The sequence below is a fragment of the Aristolochia californica genome, unplaced genomic scaffold, assembly GCF_029961685.1.
Source record: "Aristolochia californica isolate CCGP_79_NKW_82.1479 unplaced genomic scaffold, dmAriCali1.0.hap1 SCAF_3, whole genome shotgun sequence".
In the NCBI taxonomy this organism is placed as follows: domain Eukaryota; kingdom Viridiplantae; phylum Streptophyta; class Magnoliopsida; order Piperales; family Aristolochiaceae; genus Aristolochia; species Aristolochia californica.
The window spans coordinates 41,129,415-41,150,122 of record NW_027181992.1 but is presented as its reverse complement, the minus strand read 5'-3'; the positions used below and the strand labels follow the sequence as shown (position 1 = coordinate 41,150,122).

At 37.8% G+C, this 20,708-nt stretch overlaps 1 long non-coding RNA gene across 2 annotated transcripts in view; it reads left to right on the top strand.

Moving 5' to 3' along the window:
• The first annotated feature begins 6,241 nt into the window (after positions 1-6,241).
• Positions 6,242-20,708, top strand: part of LOC137959934 (uncharacterized) — a 37,411-nt gene continuing 22,944 nt past the window's right edge. For both annotated transcript variants that reach the window (XR_011114092.1, XR_011114093.1), the window contains exon 1: positions 6,242-6,918. This is a non-coding gene — a long non-coding RNA (uncharacterized lncRNA). The remainder of the gene's footprint in view (positions 6,919-20,708) is intronic.

The following is a 20,708-nucleotide window of genomic DNA, read 5'->3' as shown; positions in this document are numbered from 1 at the left end:
TGTAAGACATCATATACTTTTTGTAATGAGGCAGTACTTGAGTAAAGCTTAGCACAAGTGTCCCATATGTCCTTGGTGGTTTCCAAGTGGACCACATTGTTGACCACATGCTCTTCCATGCTAATGATGAGCCAACTTGTCACCATGTTATCATTTTTAACCCACTTGTGGCTTAAGAGGTCACGAGTAATAAGAACCCTCCAAACTGATTGTGACCATCTCAAGTAGTTGGAGAAACCTCTTAGTGGAATCATAGTAATACAAAGTATATCACTCTTATTACTGTTGTGTCCACTCCCCATGATGAGGCAAGTCAAATGTGGAGGTCAAGGAAAGGGTCCTTCTTCAAATAACAATTACTCAATGAAATATGAAGAACCCGTGGACCAAATCAGTCACCTAAAAGGATAACAAAAACAAATTTCTTTCACGAGAGCAAGCACCAAATTATCAACAAATTTGTGCCTTTAGCAAGTGAGAATAAAATCCAGCCATCAGTCAACTCCTCCTATATTCTTAAAAACAAAGAGAAGAAAGTAGATGCAACCGATTAGGCCTTAATCCAAACTCCAACACAAACTGAGAGATAGAAAAAAATATTTAGAGAAGATTTAAAGGCAAATCAAGATACTTGGAAGAAATTTATCTTCAACTCATGGGATACTTCAACGTAAAAAAAAATTCAATTTTTGAAGTTCAAAAGACACTACTAAGGGTGAATGACTGTTGGAATTTCACCAAACATATAATGGCCATCCAACAACATAACATAAACCCATGAGTAACATTAAGTAGGAGAAGTTACAATAAAGTGTGCTGGAATTCTACCTCAAATGAGATTGATCCAAGTACATAAAGGTAATTGAATCTCACTTATCAATCTTAATAAGACGCAAATAACAAATGATCTTGATCACACTTGTAATTGACTTACAAGAAGATCAAGATTATAACATTAATTTAGTCATAAAAATAAATCTTCACAACATATAAAGATTTATCTTGACTTGATGTGATTCAAAGTTCAAGAAGTAGAAAAATAGTAAAGATGAGTATATAAATAAGGAAAAGAAACAAAATGTAAATAAGAAGAGAATGAACTTATTTCTTCATGACTGTACTCTTTCTTTTACAACTTCTTGAACAAATTCCATAATAACTTCATCAAGAGGGATCCTAATCCTCCTTGTTCTAATACCATGTAGAATTTAGGATCTCATGAAAGGAACTTTAGATCAATGAGGAAGAATAAGAAGAAGAGAGAGGAGAGGAGAAGAAGAAGGACGTGGAAGGAGAGATTTTGGATTAAGGGAGAAGAAGTTTGCGTCAAAGTGAAAGTGAGGGCTGGATGAATTGTTGAAAGAGAGAAGAGTGCTTCAATGATCTACCTCTTCACCAATGCTTTTATTTATAGTCTTTACAATGCCCTTAGCGCTACAACTTAATGAAATAAAAGACATAAAAAATACATATTTACACCTCTATGCCATCTTTTAGTGAAGTATCATATTTCACACATGTGCAACTCCTTTGACGTGTGAGTTTCTTGCCTTGAGAGTGTGGGCTTGAGTTCATCTTCCAACAATCTTCAAATCTTCCAAGTCATGTCAGCTTGTGTGATGACCCATCATGCCATCTCATGTTATCATGGTGAGTCCCACCAGCTCGTGTAACCATGGTGGGTCCCACTTTGTAATAGTTTTAAAGGTTGATGCTTTATTAACTTTGAAGTATGGTGGTTTGCCATGTAGGTTCCAACAATTCTCAACTAGATGATTGTTGAGCCCACAAAAAGGTACACTTCTTTTCCTGAACACCAGTGACAGAGGTAGGAGCATTCCCACCTCTTCCTCCGCCAGGTGTCTTTCCACCTCTTCCTTTACCTCTACCATAACCATTATTCCCTTTCCTTTTGGAGAACATAGCTGAGCTTTTCACTTATTCTGGCTAATTGTTTGACTCCCTAACTGGAATCCATATCATGGTTGCACATACATCATTAAAGGAAGGTTTTGTAGTAGAGCTAAGTGTCTGTGACTAGGCAACATCTAAGTAGGATGGTAGATTTGTAAGACATATAACTAAAACAAGATCTTCCCTCTAATTTTTCTCTGTGGCAATATCAAGTGCATATGGTTATGCAACTTTTCCATTCTTGTAGCAGCTCTTTGAATCTAGCAAAGTATTCATGAAGATTATCTTTACACTTTGTATTATACATCTCCTTAAAAATTTCATAAATCTTTTATAGACTGTCATAAGCAGAATATAATTTAAAACATGTCCCAGATTACTTTGGCTATCTCTAGGTGCGCCACATTGTTTGCCACATATTCTTCCATACTACTTATCAACTAGTTGATAAGCAGGGTGTCTTCCCACAACCATTTATGGTAAGAGGGCTGATCCACATGCAAAGATGGCTGAATTATGTGCTCAACAAGGTCTCTAGTAATCAAAAAATGTTTCGCACATTGGGACCAAGACAAGTAACTACTTAAGCCTTTAAGTGGAGTTGTAGTAATCCTTAAAGGATCACCTTTGCTGAAATCAGCATATGTAGAGGAAGAGGATGTATTTGGTAATTCAAACATGATGACTTACAAAAATAAACTTTTTTATTTCCAAAAAAACAGTACCTTTAACTTAACTTAATAGGGAAGAGGACAAGACTTTAATAAACTAACAAGTATTTTAAGCTATGGAATACAAAACTATGTATTATCAAGAGATCAAATTCAACAACCAACAAGGAAAGAACCCAGCCTATAGAGCATACAAGCATGACCCTCTTTTGTGATTTTTTTTTCTTTGAGAGTCCAAAACAGAAGTCTAGTCAACCAATAACCAAATGGTAATTAAAAAAGAGAAAAAACGAATCAAGGGCTAGTATAAAAGCAATCCAAAATAAACTAGAACTATTGATTACTTTCCAAAATAATTCTTCAAACCCTAACTTAGGGTTTCAATGACTTAACTGAGCAGCCACTCCTTCAACAAAATAGAACTTAAGGAGGCCTTCAAGAGGAGTTTTCGAATTCCTAAGAAGGAATTTTTGGATTCAAGTAAAAAAACATAAGAGATGAAAGGAGCTCATGCACATGACAAAAATTTGATTTCAGCCATTCAACTTGAAGAAAAAAAACGAACTTTTGAAGGGAAAATCTGGTTTGAGTAAAAAAATTTATGACTTCCAAAAACATGAATTGAATCCCTCATAATTTAAAACATAAAATGTAACTTAACTGATTAAGGAGAGAACTTGTTGAATTGGCATCAGCCTTTGCTTCTCTTCAAGTAATGGTTGAACCCTTTGTTGCTTGAAAGCTGAATTGAGTCTCCTTTCTACTAAGCTTTCATAACTTGATCAATTTTACTCTAAAACTTAGAATTCCAACTCTGATGCCATGTTAAAGTCTAGGGTTTAATCTATAAGTAACTCGATTTAAGAAGAAGAAAAAGGAAGAAGATAAGGTGAGAAGATGAGAGCAAGGGCACAAGTTGGAGAAGCGAAGTTTAGGGTTCAGAAGAGAGCTTTTTAATAAGTTTCTCCTCCTCTCTTTCTTATTTATATAAGTGGGGCTTGAATGCCCTAATACAAAAGAAATGAAAAGAACACAAACTTTCAACTAATCATAATTACATAGAATACCACTCAAACTTCTTCAACTCAAGCTGATGTGGATAAACCCTGAGCAATTTCCTATATAATCTGCTCGAAAGTTGTTAGCACGTAGTGTATGATCTTTTAAGCTCTTGAAAGGAGTAAGTCCTAATACTTATATTATTGATTTGTCATCAAATTCAAGCATTAGTTCCACTTTTAATATTGAAGACTTGACAATCAATGAATTGAGTTTGGAAGTTTTCCCCAACTGTCACCTCTTCTCCCCTATCAACCCTCAATCTCATCTTCTCCCTCTCTTCTTCTTCTTCTTCTTCTTCTTCTGCTTCCACTCTTCCTTTTCTCACTCTCTTTACCCACCACCCTCTATGTGCTAGGAAGATCAATCGCCTTGTATGTGTGAGAATCCAAGTGAGCCAAATGTTGAATCATAATGAAGAATAAAGATTAGGGAGTGAAGCCACTTTCCTAAGCTACACGAAAATTTCTCTCGAGATAAAAAGATAGTTGTTGAATTTATGGAAAAGAGAAAAACTTCATTGACTTGTTATAATCAGAGTACATGAACCTCTATTTATAATAGAGGACAGTAGTAGAGTCCAATTATAATTAAACTACCATTGTCCCAATTACACCCAAACTTTAACACTTACAAAGATAATTCCTAGCATAATTAAATAACTCAACATAAATAAAAGACTAACATAACTAAAACACCTTTAAACTGAAACTCTTCTATGAGACTTCCTTCCATAATAAGTATGACTTTGTAAGATTTCTTATTGTGAGAGTCATGTAAGGGACTTCCATATCTTCTCTTTAATACTCCCCCTCAAGCTGGAGTTTATAACTTCAACTTGCAATGAAAATGATTATTGATCTTCAATTTTCTTTTGCTGCAAAAATTTCTTCATAAATGCAAAAACTTCATCTTTGTGCTCCCCCTTTCTTGAATATTTTGGTCACATAAAAATTACCACAACATATGGAATAAAATACCTCTTTCTTGTGCTTCTGTTTCTACTTCTCCCCCTCAAGTTGGGAGGTAACAATAATGATCCCAACTTGAACCAAATAGCATAGATGTAGTAATAAGTTCTTCCATCATGATGTTCCAACCCGAGCACCAACTCTCAAAGGGTAGAAATGGGTGATAAGTGGGTAATGCCTATCATTCACAAGATGGCGATAAAAGACCCATAGGTATATATAAAAATTCTCAATGGACTTAAAACACCCATATGTTAGAAATATATATATAAAGGTAAACCAACCGAAGCAATACACAAGAGATTGGCTCAAAGGGATACATGAGAGTCAAATAAAGGATGGTAGGAGAAAGATTGCCAAACAAGGGGTAAGTAAGATTTTTTTTTAATATAGTTGATCAATAACAGTAACCCAAACAGTGACGAAAAATTCGGCTTAAATTCGGATTTTCAATGCAACAGGATACCAGCATGACCTTTGATTCTTCCAAACTCGAATATATCCTTAAATATAGATTAGAATAACATAAAATTTTCTCCTTATGAAAATAGACTTAAATACCTTTCATCCAAGTATAATTTATCTTCATAAAATATATTTCTTTTGAGATAAATAATTTGATAGATTTCGGTCTCTGTAATCTGCTAAACTAAGTACTCTTTCTCCTTTTTGTCAGTATGACCATTGACTCTTCTAAGATTAATATCTCCATATAAAAAACTCAAATTGAGAATTGGTTGAATAGATAAGAAAATAGACTTACAAATATTTCTTTTGATATATAATTCTCTATATAAAGTCTCATTCTTGATAGCATAAAATAGCACAAAAGTTGAAGCTTTCTGCCCTACTCGAACCTCTTTTGTAATCTGACCTTTATTGCTTCAAATATTGATTTCTCTTTGCAAAAAAATCTAATTATCAAAATTCATTTTTCTTTAGAAAGTAGACTCAAATATCTTTCCGCCAATATATAATATGCAATATGAAAAACTCATTATAGATGTGAAAACACAAATAAAATAACGGATATAGGGATTAAAAATAGATATGAACCTAAAGAAATAATAAATCAGAAAAGGATCACATAATCTATGTGGGTTGACCGAGTCAACTCACTGAACCTGCTCTGATACCATGTTGAATTTATGAAAAAGAGAAAAACTTCATTAACTTGTTGTAATCAGAGTACTTAAAACCTTATTTATAATAGAGTCCAATTACAATTAAACTATCTTTATCTCAATTACACCCAAACTCTACCAAGTCTTAACATAATTAAATAATTCAACATAAATAGAAGACTAACATAACTAAAATACCTTTAAACTGAAACTTCTATGATAATACCTTATTCCATAATAATTTTGGTTTTATAAGACTTCTCAAGAATCATGTAGAGCCTTCTATATTCTTTAAAGATAGTCTCCTACATAAAGTAGACAATGTCCACATCGATGAGTACATTTGAACTGGAATTATCAATTGACACGCATGGCGTACGCAGTGGATCGGAACTGCTAAAATTTCAACATCTGGCAGGGTCTGTTTCCTGTCCGACAAACCACAAATGACACTACGACTACGATCATATTATTAGTAATTCCTCTTGTCAAATGAAGAAACCGTCGCTCCAAGCAAAAGCCGAAAATGGCTTCCCTGCTGTCATCCCCCAAAGTCATTACAACATTGCTTCTCTGCGTGAGCTCTCCTGAGTCACAATATTTTGTGCGCTTATGACTTTCTGCTTCTTCTCTCTGTAAAACATGGAACAATCCATGAGCTACAGAAGGAGACAAGATCAACAACCCCGAAGCTACCCTCCTCAACTCATTTCCTTGTTATCAAGCCCCCCTCTTCTTCCGCCGCGCCACCACCTCCGCTAGCTCCAAGGCGTACTTCTCAGCCATTGCCCCCTCCCTCTCCTCCCAATTACGTCTTTGTAGCGAATGCTCCTTATCCTTCACCTCGCTACCCATTTCCTGTACCGCCTGCACCACTCTGCTCACAGTACCCTTGCACTGAAGTGCTTATAGGTATGGCGATCTGGCTACGGGCCAGTTCAATTACCCTTATTACGCTAATTAGAGTGGTAACGGTTGGGTTCAGTTTCGGCTATCTTCCTCCTCCCCTTGGGCTATCATTCAGCCGCAGCCTCCTGCCCCATATGTGGAGCAAAATAGGGCCACACAGGTGAAAAACGTTATTAATGTTCGTAAAGAGACGATTTGGATGGAGGCGGATGAGGAGAACACGGATTACCATCTTGTATCGTTCACCTTCGATCCGGTAGTGGATGGGAGGTACGAGCTGCCTCTTCGCTTATTTTGTTACTTTCACATCCCTGAATTGTGTCGTTTCAAACATGATGATGGGCGCTGGCGATTTTGTTTGCTTTAGTGGAGATTTTATTCTGGGTTTTGTCTCTGTGAAATCTCGGATGATCTGGACGACTGGAATGTATTATCCAAACCTTATATCCTGTTCTAATTGCTTCCCATTGTTATCACTCTGGTTCGAATTGCTTCCTTATGTTTTTTCCCTCTGATTTACTTGGTACTTTGTGTACTTCAGCATGGGTATGAATTTTGGTGGTAGGTATTGTTCACCATTTGTTGGATGTTTATTTAAGTTGATTGTAATGAGAACAAAGTCTGCTATCCCTGTTTCTATTTGGTTTGATGGGTATTGTTTGGTGAGTTGTTCTTTTCTTCTTTTAGCTTCAATAGGTTTTGAGCTACAGTTGAGAAATCTGCTAATTTTGGAGAAAAAGGAAAAAAATAAAGAGAAGATATGTGGCCAAGGAGTTGAACTTAATAGAGAGACATTTGTTTCTCTGTAGATTGACCTATGTACATGTTGACAAAACAAGAGAATGTAGATTGAAGGTCATGTTATACTCTGAGGATATTCTTTGTACAAGTGGTGGTCATTGAATAGGATGTTAATGCAAATGTGGGATGACATAGGTGGAGATTGGCATCTCAAGCTTTTTGTTTGTCACATGCTGAGAAGAATGAAAGCTAGTTTTTCAAGACCTTTGTTAGATCAGGCATGGTCTATGCTACCATATTGTGGGAACGAATTGGAAAAGATGAAGGTGGCCTAGCTGAGAACATAAACATCACTGGCTGTCACAATAAAGAAAAAAGAATGGGTATATGACTAGCAAAGAGCAAGACTAGAAATGGGTGTCATAGACAATTTGAAAAATGGAAGAAATTGAGAAAGGAAGAGTGAAGAGAAGAGAGAATAGAGATGAGAGGAGAGAGTGCTCGAAACAGCACCTGCTGGAGGATCTGTTTGACCTCCTTCTTTTATTACAGAAATGCCTTGATAGCTCCTACACATATAACTTCAAGTACACACATCAGAATTCAACCAAACTTGAACCATAAGTTTCTATCTTCATATTCTACTTCTAACTTCAGAAGTGTATACTAGTAACCGAAAATGACCAAAATGCCCCTTTTATATATTTTAACTCTCCCCCTCATGTTGAAGCATTTATATCAAGTAGTCTCAGCTTGTTAAAGGAACTTTGTCCAAAGCTTTAGTATAAATGTTTCCAATCTTATTAGCCGATCTAACTTATGGTGTGACTACCACTCCACTCATAACTGCATCACGGATGGGGTGCCAATAAACTCTTTATGTTTCCAATGTTCATAGAATACTGAGTTGCTAGCAATAAAGATTGCAACCTGATTATCATAGTCATAGTCGTGGCCTCTATAGTAGTAAAGTTCATCTCATGTAACACCGATTTGACCCATATGAGTTTACTTACTATATGGGTCATTGCTCTATACTTAGCTTTTGCACTTGAATGAGTCAATACATTCTATTTCTTACTCTTCCAGCTAACTAAGTTTCCACCAACAAAAAGACAGTGGCCAAAAGCAGATTTCTGTTCAATCTAGATCATGCATAATCTACATTTGAGTATGCCTCAATCTATAAATGACTATAGGGTGCATAAAACAACACTTCTCCCAGTGTTTTCTTTAAGTGTCATAAAAATCCTTTGGTCCTCCTCCAAATGAATCTTACAAGAACATTCCATGAACTGGCTAACTGTGCTGATTGCAAATGATATATCTGAGCAAGTGACAGTAGCATAAATGAGCTTATGTAAAAGTCACCGACACATAGCCTTGACCCTGAGCTCTAGACTATCCCCTTCATGTAGTTTATGACCAACTTCCATTGGAGTTTTTGCAGGCTTTGCCCCTAGTAATTCATAATCATGGAGCATATCACTCTCATTTTTTCTTTGAGTTAGCACATCCTTATTTACTCCTAGTGACCTCAATACCAAAAAAGTATTTTAGAGACCGCAAGTCTTTGAAAGTGTTTTGTAAGATGAGGTTTCACTTCCTCAATTCCTTGCTTATCACTTCCAGATAGTATTATATCATCCACATAAACAAGAATCACCAAAATTTCAGTATGTTTCCTCAGAATAAATATGGAATGATCACAGTGACTTCAGGAAAAACAAAATGCCATGACTACCTTGCTGAACTTGTCAAACCATGCCCTGTGACTTTGTTTAAGACTATGAATAACCTATTCAATTAGCAAACATGTTCAATCTCTCCTTGAGGAATTTACCCAGGAGGTTGCTCCATATACACTTCCTCATCCAGGTCATCATTTAAAAATGCATTTTTAATGTCCAATTGGAGTAAAAGTCAATCCTATGTGACTGCCACTGAGACAAATATCCAACAAAAGACAATCAGGCTATTGGGGAAAAAGTCTCAAATACATCAATCCCTTAAGTTCGGGTATATCCTTCAACCACAAGATATGCTTTATACCATTCAATGGATCCATTAGCATTGTACTTGACGGTATAAACCCAATAAAAGCCCACAATAGATGTACTCGTAGGCAACTCACATAAAGTCCAAGTCCCACGGTCCAATAGAGCTTCCATCTCTACTTCCATAGCTAGTTTCCCCACTAGAGAAGACAGAGTTTCTTGTACCGAAGAAGGGATATCAAGAAGACAACGGTAAGGCAAAAGATTTAAAGGACACGAACAAAGAATGAAAAGAAACAAAGTAAGAAATAGGATACCATGTGCAAGTTTAGACACCTTTATGAACAACAACAGAAGATGAAGATCGCTAACCTCAGGTACCTCAGAGAAAGAAGGCTCTAATTTAGGTAGTAAAGAGAGAGAGAGTCTTCTATGTTGTTGTTCTAGGCTTTTTACGTTGATAGGCCTGGAAAGGTTTTGATACTGAAATCGGTGGCAGTGGACTAGGCATATCCTCCACAAGACTAGCAACAAGAATGGTAGGATAAATAGAAACACTAGGAGAAAAACTAGTTAAATTGAAATATAGTGCATCTTCAAAAAATGTAACATCTGAGGAGACAAATGTTTTTTTTCTTGTAGATGGACAAAAACATTTATACCCTTTTTGGGTTTGGGAGTATCCTAGAAAGACACATTTCATAGCTTTAGGTGACAATTTATTTGTTGTTAGTCCAAGTACATGCACAAAACATATACAACCAAAGACACAAGGACACAAGGGAAATAACTTGACATCAGGTTTAAGAATGTGAAATGGAATTTTCCACCAAGTGTAGACGAGATATCTTATTTATAGGGAAACAAACAATAAGGATTGCATCTCGCTAAAAAGACATAGGAAGATGCATATGAAATAATAAAGTGCATGTAACTTCAAGCAAATGGCGATTTTTTCTTTAGGCCTCACAATTTTTTTGTAGGGTATACGGATACATAGACTGATGAATAATGCCTGTGGATTGACAAAAAGAATGAAATTTATGATTTATAAAGTCAAGCCCATTGTCTGTATGTAAAACACGAAGTGGAGCACTGAACCAAGTCTTTATTTCATTATAAAAGTTTTGAAATACATAAAAAAATTCAAACTTTTCCCTAGGAGATTCATCAAAGTAGATCAACTAAAATCATTAATAAATGACAGAAAAATAGTTACAACTAAAAGCACGAACTACAAGACATGGTCCCCATCTGATGGTGATCCCTTCAGGTGATACAATCCATCTCTCTCAAGTCCCAAATCAATCATCTCCTTCGTTTGGAGGTCTTGAAACACACAACAAGAAGGATAGGAGGTTACTGAATAATTCAAGACTTTGCGATTTGGATAATACAGAGAAGATTGACAGGAAATTCAGAAACTAATAAAACCAAATCAAGGCACAAAGAAGTAGGTTTAATAGATACTAGTCCATGAACCAAGAAGACAGAGCCGTCTGCAAGTGTTACTTGTTTACATGGCAATGACTAACTAAGATTCAAAATCAACGAAGACATGCCTAACACATGTGAGATGCACCGGAGTCAATAACCTATGTAGTCACTCGGTGCACATGAAAAGCAGACACACCTGGTTTAGCCAGAGTAGTTGTAGCAATAGAAGTGGATTGAGGCATAGAAGTAGAAACAGAAATCAAGTAGGTCATCCTTTCAATTAATTGTTGCATTTCATCTGGAACCCCGGCAGCAATATCATCCACATGAGTTGTAAATGTCTCACTGCTCCCAAAAACACTATTATTTGCTCATGCTGGTTTATCAAACTTCTCCCAACAATCTTTTAGAAACATGGTTGATACGTTCACAATGGGCACACCTATAGTCACCTTTGCCTCAGCCATGACCTAAGCCATCACGGCCTCGGCCTCGGCCTCAACTTGTGTTCCTACTACGACAACCCTGAGTAACTTTTAATCAACTAAAACCATGCTGAATGCTAAGGGCAGCAGCATCAATCGTGAATACTTCCTTACCACGATGTGATGTCTAACTGTCTTTCCACGAAGCACCCAGTAAAAGCATTAGGAAGTCAGGGAACCTTATCTAACGCAACCAATTGAGCTTGTACTCCATACTCTGGGCCAAGGCTCTCCAAAAACTTTGCAACATAAATCTGTCCTTGCTACTTCCTCAATTGTTTTTCATTCATAGTAAATGGATGATAGATGTTGATCTCCTGAGAATACTGAAAAGTTGCAAGATTAGAAGAGACTAAAGAGGGAAGGAGAAAAGAATAGAAACAAGAGGGAGAAGAAAGTGTGCATTGAATAGTCTCACATTAGGGCTGAAACTCGAGTTTTCTCCTTTAAATAGTTCATTTAAGTGAAAATTGAGATAGATTACAAAAAATGTCCCTCATTGCATAAAACCCTATAACTTCCTAAATATTTTATCAAAATGAAATGAAATAAAATTTGAAACATAGACTACTACCTTGATGATTAACTTACTGCAACTCCTAAAAGGACATGTACACAAATAGGAATTGACCATAATGCTCATATACATATATTTTAACACTCCCCCTTGAGATGGAGCATGAATATCAAAATGCCCTTGTCACATAATGGATGATATTTGTGTCTTCCTAGAGGTTTGGTAAATATATCACCAAGTTGATCAGATGACTTCACATATGGGGTAACAATATTTCCTCACACTACAATATCTCAGATGAAATGACAATCAACTTTGATACATTTGGTTCTCATGAAAGACCAGATTGCTTGCTATAAAAATTGCAGCTTAGTTGTCACACTTCATAGCCATAGGCTTTGTGATGTAAAAAGCTGATTCAACCAATACTGATTTTACCCACATGAGCTCATTTACTGTATGAACATAGCTCTATACTCAGCTTCAACACTGGATTTGGCCACTATACTTTGCTTCTTACTTATCTAACTAATAAGATTACCTACAAAATAGTAACAAGTAGTTGACCCTATCCATCTTGCACCTTCATAATCTGCATTCGAGTAGCCTTGCATATCAATTTTACCAGGAGAGGTATATGACCAACCTTTCCCTGGTGCACCTTTTTGAGATATTTCAAAACTCTATGTGCAGCTTCTAAATCTATCTTGTGGGGATCTTCCATAAATTGGCTTATTACTCTCACTATAAAGGATATATCTGACCTCATAACAATGGCATAAATTAATTTCCCCACTAAGCATTTATACTAAGTTTTATCTTTAAGCTCAAGACTTTGATCATCATGGAGATTACATTGGCTTCCATAGGAGTATCCATTGGATGAGCACCCAAGAGGTCATACTCGTGTAACATGTCAAAAACAGACTTTCTTTGAGATAAAACAACACCCTTCTTGCTCTTGCCACCTCGATACCAAGAAAATATTTTAACTGTCCCATGCCCTTCATCTGAAACTGCTTTGCAAGATGCTCTTTAACTTCTACAATTCTTTTCGAATCACTCTCATTGAACACAATATCATCCACATATACAACAAGAACCATGATTCTTTATTGTCTTTCAATACAAACATGGAATGGTCACAATGGCTCCATACAAACCCACATTTTTTGACGACTGTGCTAATATTTTCCATCCAAGCTCTAGGGCTCTACTTTAGACCATAAATTGCCTTCTACAGTTTGCATGCCTTTCCAAGTCTCCATTTGAACAACATATCTTAGAGGTTATTCCATATAAACTTCTTCTTGTAAATCACCATAGAGAAAAACATTTTTTATATCTGATTGATGTAAGAACTATTCTTTATTCACTACGATAGGTACTAGAATGAGGACGGAGGTAAGACAAGCAACAACAGAAAATGTGTCGAATACACCAATGCCTTAGGTCTGTGTGTAATCTTTTGCCACTAGTTGAGCTTCGTACTTCTCAATATGGCCACCAACTCTGTATACTCTTTGACATCCTACAATGGCTGCACTATTCAATGGTTGACAAAGTGTCCTTGTATTTCTAGAGATCAAGGCCTCAATTTCTGCATCCATAGCTTGTTTGCACTTAGACAACATTCAGGCCTTCTACATTGTATGAGGAATAGAAGAAATAAACAATGACAAGGCAAATGTTTCATAGGAAGGAGATAAGAAGTCAAAAGACATATATTTAGAAATTGGCTGAGAAGTACATGACCTTTTTGTTAGGAATTAGACGCCCTAATTTCAAACTAACGAGAACAATAAGAAGAAGGAAAAAACAAGCACGGAAAAACACAACAAGACTTATACAGGTTCGCCTCAAGGTGAGACTACGTCCTGTCTTCCGCTGCTGCAGTAATCCATTATGAAGAAAAAATAGTTTACCAGAGAGATCGCACACACTTACAAGTGTTTTTCTCTAACCTCTCTCGGCTGCAACTCAAGATGCTCCTCAAATTAATTAAACTCTAATAGTGGCCGTGTACCGAGTCAGCGTAGGGCATTGATTAGGCTCCACAACTTAACAATCTCCCACTTGGAAACTAATCCATCATCAATATCTCCTATGCAGCGGCAACAACTTCTCAATCCTCAGAGAGAAGTCCAACTGAAGTTGCACACAACTTTAGTTTCTCAATCGTAACAGTCTTTGTCAATATATCAATCGGATTCTGACTTCCTTGAATCTTCTCAAGGGCTAAGACTCCATCCTCCAGAGCCGATCTGATGAAGTGATAACGCACCTGTATGTGCTTTGTTCTAGTATGATAAACAAGATTCTTTGCTAAATGAATAACACTCTGACTATCACAATACAACACATTCTTCCCATGCTTGAGACCTAATTCTTCCCAGAAGGACTGTAGCCGTACCATCTCTGTGTTGGCTTCAATCACGACGACATATTCTGCCTCAGTAGTGGAAAGAGCAACTATCTTTTGCAGCATAGAGACCCAACAAACTCCTGTACCACCCAATGTGTATACATATCCAGTGGTACTCTTCCTGCCATCAATGTCTCCAGCCATGTCAGCATCTACATAACCTTGTAATCTCCAGTCCGATTTTCTAAAATACAAGGTTGAGTCTGCAATGCCTCTCAAATACCTGAGAATCCACTTCACTGCTTCCTAATGTTGTTTACCCAGATTACTCGTATATCTGCTCACTACTCCCATTGCATGAGCTATGTCTGGTCTAGTGCACACCATAGTATGCATGAGACTACCAATAGCAGAAGCATAAGGCACATTGGCCATGTGGGCTCGCTCCTGCTCTGTAGAAGTTGACTGCTCCTTAGATAGCCTAAAGTGACTAGCCAAAGGAGTATTCACTGGTTTTGCAACATTTATGTTGAATCTGCTCAGCACCTTCTTCACATATTCTTCTTGTGAGACATTAGTATCCCTAGTAATCCTCATCCCAAGGATTTGTTTTCTAGCACCCAAATCCTTCATTGCAAACTTCTTGGACAACTCCCTTTTCAACTTATCTATTTCTTGTTTGGAAGCACCTGCTATTAACATGTCATCACCATATAGTAGTAGAATGATATAGGAGTCGTCAAACTTCTTCACATCACAACAATGATCTACCGGACACCTCTAGAAACCATTACTATTCATAAAAGTGTCAAACTTCTTATACCATTGTCTTGGAGCCTGTTTAAGACCATACAAGCTCTTTTAAAGTTTACACACCATTTCTCCTTTTTATGTGCTTTGAATCTATTGATTTTCAGGACTCCATGAATTTAGCTCATGGAGAAAAAGGGAGAGAGACCCATTGGGAGAAAACCAGAGGAAGAAGAGGTTATGGACTTGATTTCTTAACCCTCCCCTTGAAGCTCTATTTAGAGATTAATGAAAGTATTGTATTATAATAATACCCCTGAATTTAGGGTTTAGGGTTTTAACACTAGAACTTTAATCTAATTATATCAATGCCATCTCTATGAGATGACTTTTTATTTACCATCTTGCCATCATTGTATGTGGGCCTATGGGCCTTCTCTTTGATTTGTGGCCCTTGAGCCCATCTTCTATATCTCTTGGATGCATTTGTATTCCTTGGTCTTATGGGCTTGGGTCCATCTTCTAATACACTTGGATATGTGGGCCTTCTTTGGTCGTATGGGCTTGGGCCCTATCTTCCAACACTCCCCCTCAAGCTGGGGGTGAGAGAACAACATGAACTCCCAGCTTGCTGCAAATGATGTATAAAATCTTTTTTTGTATAAAATGGCACATCTTCCAATATGCCTTCTTCTTCCAACACTCCCCCTTACGCTGGTGCTCTCGTTCATTAGGCCCAGTTGGCATAATATCAGTGAGAGTAAATCACTCCTAGCCGCTAAGACCTCCATACTCCAGTCTTAACTCATGTTGGATGTAGGGCACACTCCGTCTTCTGTAGGTAGTGTGTCTATCGGCATTGCTTTGAAGTGTCCACCTTCATCACCGTGTCCCTCCACAGGATAACGACTCTCAAGTGGTAGAGTAATATATGACATTAATGGGGGGAAGTAACATAGATGTAATAATAAGTTCCCCATCATGGTGTCCCGACATTTGATATTTTTTATGGGGGTATTAATTTCCTCCGTCATGGAATCCTAACTGCAAATATTTTTTATATTTTTAACGGGGTATTAAGTTCCTCCGTCATGGAATCCCAACCGCAAATATTTTTGATATTTTTGACGGGGTATTAAGTTCCTCTGTCATGGAATCCCAATCGCAAATATTTTTGACGGGGTATTAAGTTCTTCCATCATGGAATCCCAACCGAATGGGCTTGGGCCCATATAACACGAACCAAAATAATCCTTGTAAAATGACCTATGAAATAATCCAATGCAAATATCTGTACCAAATAATATGCTGACCGAGGAATAATCTGTCAATTCTTCAAAATAATAATCCAGCAGTGAAAAATTTATCAAGTCGCGCCGAGTCAAATAGTAGACCAATATATTCGATTTGCTGCAAAAATATGTATAAGCTTTGGTCCAGACATTTATACCAAGGTAGAAAATAAGTGGCCCGAGTCAGATTGACCCAAACCCGAGTTGACTCGGTTCGAGTTGGTTTGGGTTGACTCGGTTTGCTAGTGCTGCTCAACAGCAGCTAGAAGGGCAGCCTCGGGTTGCTGGGTTGTTGGGTTGACCCGGACCGAGAACGATGGAAGATTCCGTCGGGCCCGTTTGGACAGATCTTCTGACATGATAACTTTGTGTTTGGCCAATGAGGTGTTGGGAAAAACTGGGCTAAGGGGACTAATCAGACTGAACCAACGAACAGTCCCCACTGAAGATGCAGACAAAAATATTTGTGGAGAAGGAAGGCACTCACCGGTGGTTGCCTCCGGCATACTGGCATGGTGGCACTTACTAATAGAAAAAAAATAAGGCCATGATAAAGAGAAAAACTAAAAAATAAAAGAGGTTTGGAATTTTAAAATACCATAGCTACGAGTCCTGAAAATCAAATCTCTGATACCATGTTGATTTTCAGGATTCCATGAATTTAGCTCATGGAGAAAAAGGGAGAGAGACCCATTGGGAGAAAACCAAAGGAAGAAGAGGTTATTGACTTGATTTCCTAACCTTCCCCCTAAGCTCTTTTTATAGATTCATGAAACTACTGTATTACAATAATACCCTTGAATTTAGGGTTTTAACCCTGGAACTTTAATCTAATTACATCAATGCCATCTATGAGTTGACCCTTGAGTTACCATCTTGCCATCATTGTATGTGAGCCTATGGGCCTTCTCTTTGATATGTGGACCTTGAGCCCATTTTCTATATCTCTTGGATGCATGGGTCTTCCTTGGTCATATGGGTTTGGGCCCATCTTCTAATACACTTGGATATGTGGGCCTTCCTTGGTCGTGTGGGTTTGGGTCTTATCTTCCAACAGCAACCTTGTGGCTGCATCATGTAAATTTCTTCCTCCAAATCACCATGAAGAAAGACTGTCTTTACATCCAACTGCTCTGAGTGCAAGTCTTCATTTGCTACTAGTCCAAACACTGTTCTAATAGTAATCAATTTCACTACTGGAGAGAAAATCTTAGTGTAGTCAATGCCTTTTTTTTGTTGAAAGCCTTTTACCACCAGTCTTGCCTTGTTCCGCTTACTGCCATCATGTTCCTCTTTTATTCGGTACACCCATTTATTATGCAAGACCTTCTTCCCTTTTGGTAACTCGGTCAACTGCCATATCTGATTGGATAACAGTGAGTCCATCTCATCCCGCATGGCCAACTCCCACTTGGTTGATTCATCAACTTGCATGGCTTCCTCATAACTCTCTGGTTCACCTTTATCAGTCAACAAAATATAATTTAGTGCAGGAGAGTACCTTTATGGTGGTCTGCTAGTTCTGGCAGATCTCCTGACTTCAGTCACAGGAATGTTCTGATTTACTTCTTGGGGTATGTTTTCCTGGTCTTCCTGAGCATTATTCTCCATCTCAATAGCTGGAAGATCTCTCAACTGAATCATTTCAGACTTCTTGGCTTCATTACTTGTGCTCTTTGAATTTGTTCTCAACCTGTCTTTATACAGGGCACCTTCATTGAATATCATATCCTTGCTCCTGATAACCTTGCGACTTTGGTCATCCTAGAAGCGATAAACAAATTCGGTACCACCATAGCCAATAAGGAAATATATGTTAGATTTAGCATCAAGTTTACTTCTAATAGTATAATCAATGTGAATATAAGAAACATAACCAAACACTTTCAAGAAAGAAAGGTTTCCACTTTGCCGCTCCAGATCTCTTCTTGTATTTTGCAATCCAATGGTGTTGAGGGACCTTTGTTAATCAAATAGGCAGTGGTGCTAATAGCCTCAAACTAGAACATCTTTGAGAATCCTACATGTAATCTCACGCTCCTAGCATGCTCGTTCAAAGTTCTATTCATCCTTTCATCCACACCATTCTGTTGAGTTTTTCCAGGAATGATATTTTTTATCTTGATTTCATTATCAACACAGTACCGCTTGAAATCATCATCTACGTATTCTCCCCCATTATCTGACTGCAAGCACTTCACCTTCAAATCTGTCTCATTCTCAACCATTGCTCTCCATCTCTTGAAGGTATCAAAGATATCAAATTTCTTTTTCAAGAAATAAACCCATACCTTTCTGCTTGCATCATCATTAAATGTCACATACTAGTTAGAACCACCAAGGGAAGTAACAATTGAAGGCCCCCCCACATCAGTGTGAACCAACTCCAATTTTACTGTCTTTTGCTCATTTCCTGCCTTAGAAAAGCTAACCCTTTTCTGCTTGCCGAAAATACAACCTTCACACAAACTGTTGTTTACAATTTTCAATCCCGTTAGCTTCCCTTTGGACTGAAGCACCTTCTTTCCCTTCTCACTCATGTGACCGAGCCTATAATGCTACAAATCAGAATCAGTAACAACATCAACAACAGCAATTGTGTCTCTACTATTGGAAGTGATGTAAAGAGTTCTAGTTTTAACTCCTTGTGCAACAACCATGGCTCCCTTAGTGACTTTCCAAGTACATTAAAAGTCACATTATGACGTTCATCATTAACTTGCCCTACTGAGATCAGATTACGCATAAGTTTTGGTACATGTCTCACCTTGTGAATTTTCCACACTGACCCGTTTGACATCCTTAAACTGACGTTACCAATACCGACCATATTCAAAGCTTCTCCATCAGCAAAAAAGACCTTTCCATGATCTCCAGCAACATAATTCTTCATGATCTGACGGTGTCCAGTGGTGTAAAAAGAAGCTCCCGAATCTAACACCCAAGAGTCAATAGGGCTATCAACCGACAAGAGTAAAACATTTTGTACTTCTTCAGTCACCGCATTTTTTTTTCATCCTTCTTTGGTGCTTTGCAGTTTTTCTTTATGTGATCAGACTTGCCACAATTCCAGCACTTCACATTCCTTCGGAATTTGGACTTGCTTCTACCATTCCTTGACTTCCCTCTACCATTGCCCTTGTTGGAATTCCTCTTGAAGTTCCTACCCCTAGTACCGACACTTAGGACAAAATTAGATGTCGACGATTCTTCGGAGTCCTTTCTACGAGCTTCCTCCGCAAGAATGGTATCCCGAACATCATTAAAAATCAACTTCCCATTGCCTACAGAGTTACTGATCGCCGCCCTCATAGGCTCCCAACAATTTGGCAGAGAAGCCAAAAGAATTAAAGCACGAACATCATTATCAAATTTAATTTGAACAGAGGTCAATTGATTGACAATCGTGCTAAACTCATTCAAATGCGATGCCATTGATGTATTTTCTATCATCTTTAAATTGAAGATTTTTTCCATGAGATGTACCTTATTATTTGTGGAAGGCTTCTCATACATATCCGACAAAATCTTCATCATCCCCACTGTGATTTTCTTCGACGCCACGTTGTGAGCGATGTTTTTCGACAATGTTAACCAGACTACTCCCAACACCTGTATATCAAGGAGATTTTACTTGACATCTTTTATACCTTCTGGTTTCATATCCAGAAGTGGTGAGTGTAGCTTTTTACTGTATAGATAATCTTCGATCTGCATCCTCCAGAACGCAAAATCCATACAATCGAACTTGTTGATTCCTAGTGCCGATCCTTCTTCGCCAGTCATTGTTCTCAATCACAAACCAAGCTCTTATACCACTTGTTAGGAATTAGACGCCCTAATTCCAAACTAACGAGAGTAATAATAATAAATGCAGAAGAAGGAAAAAGCAAGCACAGAAAAACACTACAAGATTTATACTGGTTCGCCTCAAGGTGAGACTACATCCTATCTTCCGCTGCTACAGTAATCCACTATGAAGATGAAATAGTTTATAAGAGAGATTGCACACACTTACATGTGTTTTTTTCTAACGTCTCTCAGCCGTAACTCAAGATGCTCCTCAGATGATTAATTAAAACCCTAATCGCGCAGCTCCCCCCCCCCCAAATTATAAAGAGAAAATTAGGGCAACCGTTGTACAAGAGTGAAATTCCCATATTGCCCTTAATGAAACAGCAATCAATATATCGTGGATCTGGCGGGGGCTTCCTACCCCCCTTCCAACCCCAATGGTGACCTTACCGTGAAGGTCGATCCGCGTACCGACTCAGCGTAGGGTGTTGATTAGGCTCCACAACTTAACACTTTTTGCTTTCCGGAGTGCAAGGGGAAGAGCCGAATTGGAGGGTCTAGAATCTGTAGATGAAGAATCTGATTGTTGAACTTGAGAAGGAGGCTCTCGTTGCTAAACACTGCAGCTTTGATATACCTAGAGTGGCTTGATAGGTGAAGGTGGTGGTGGAAACGTAGTTC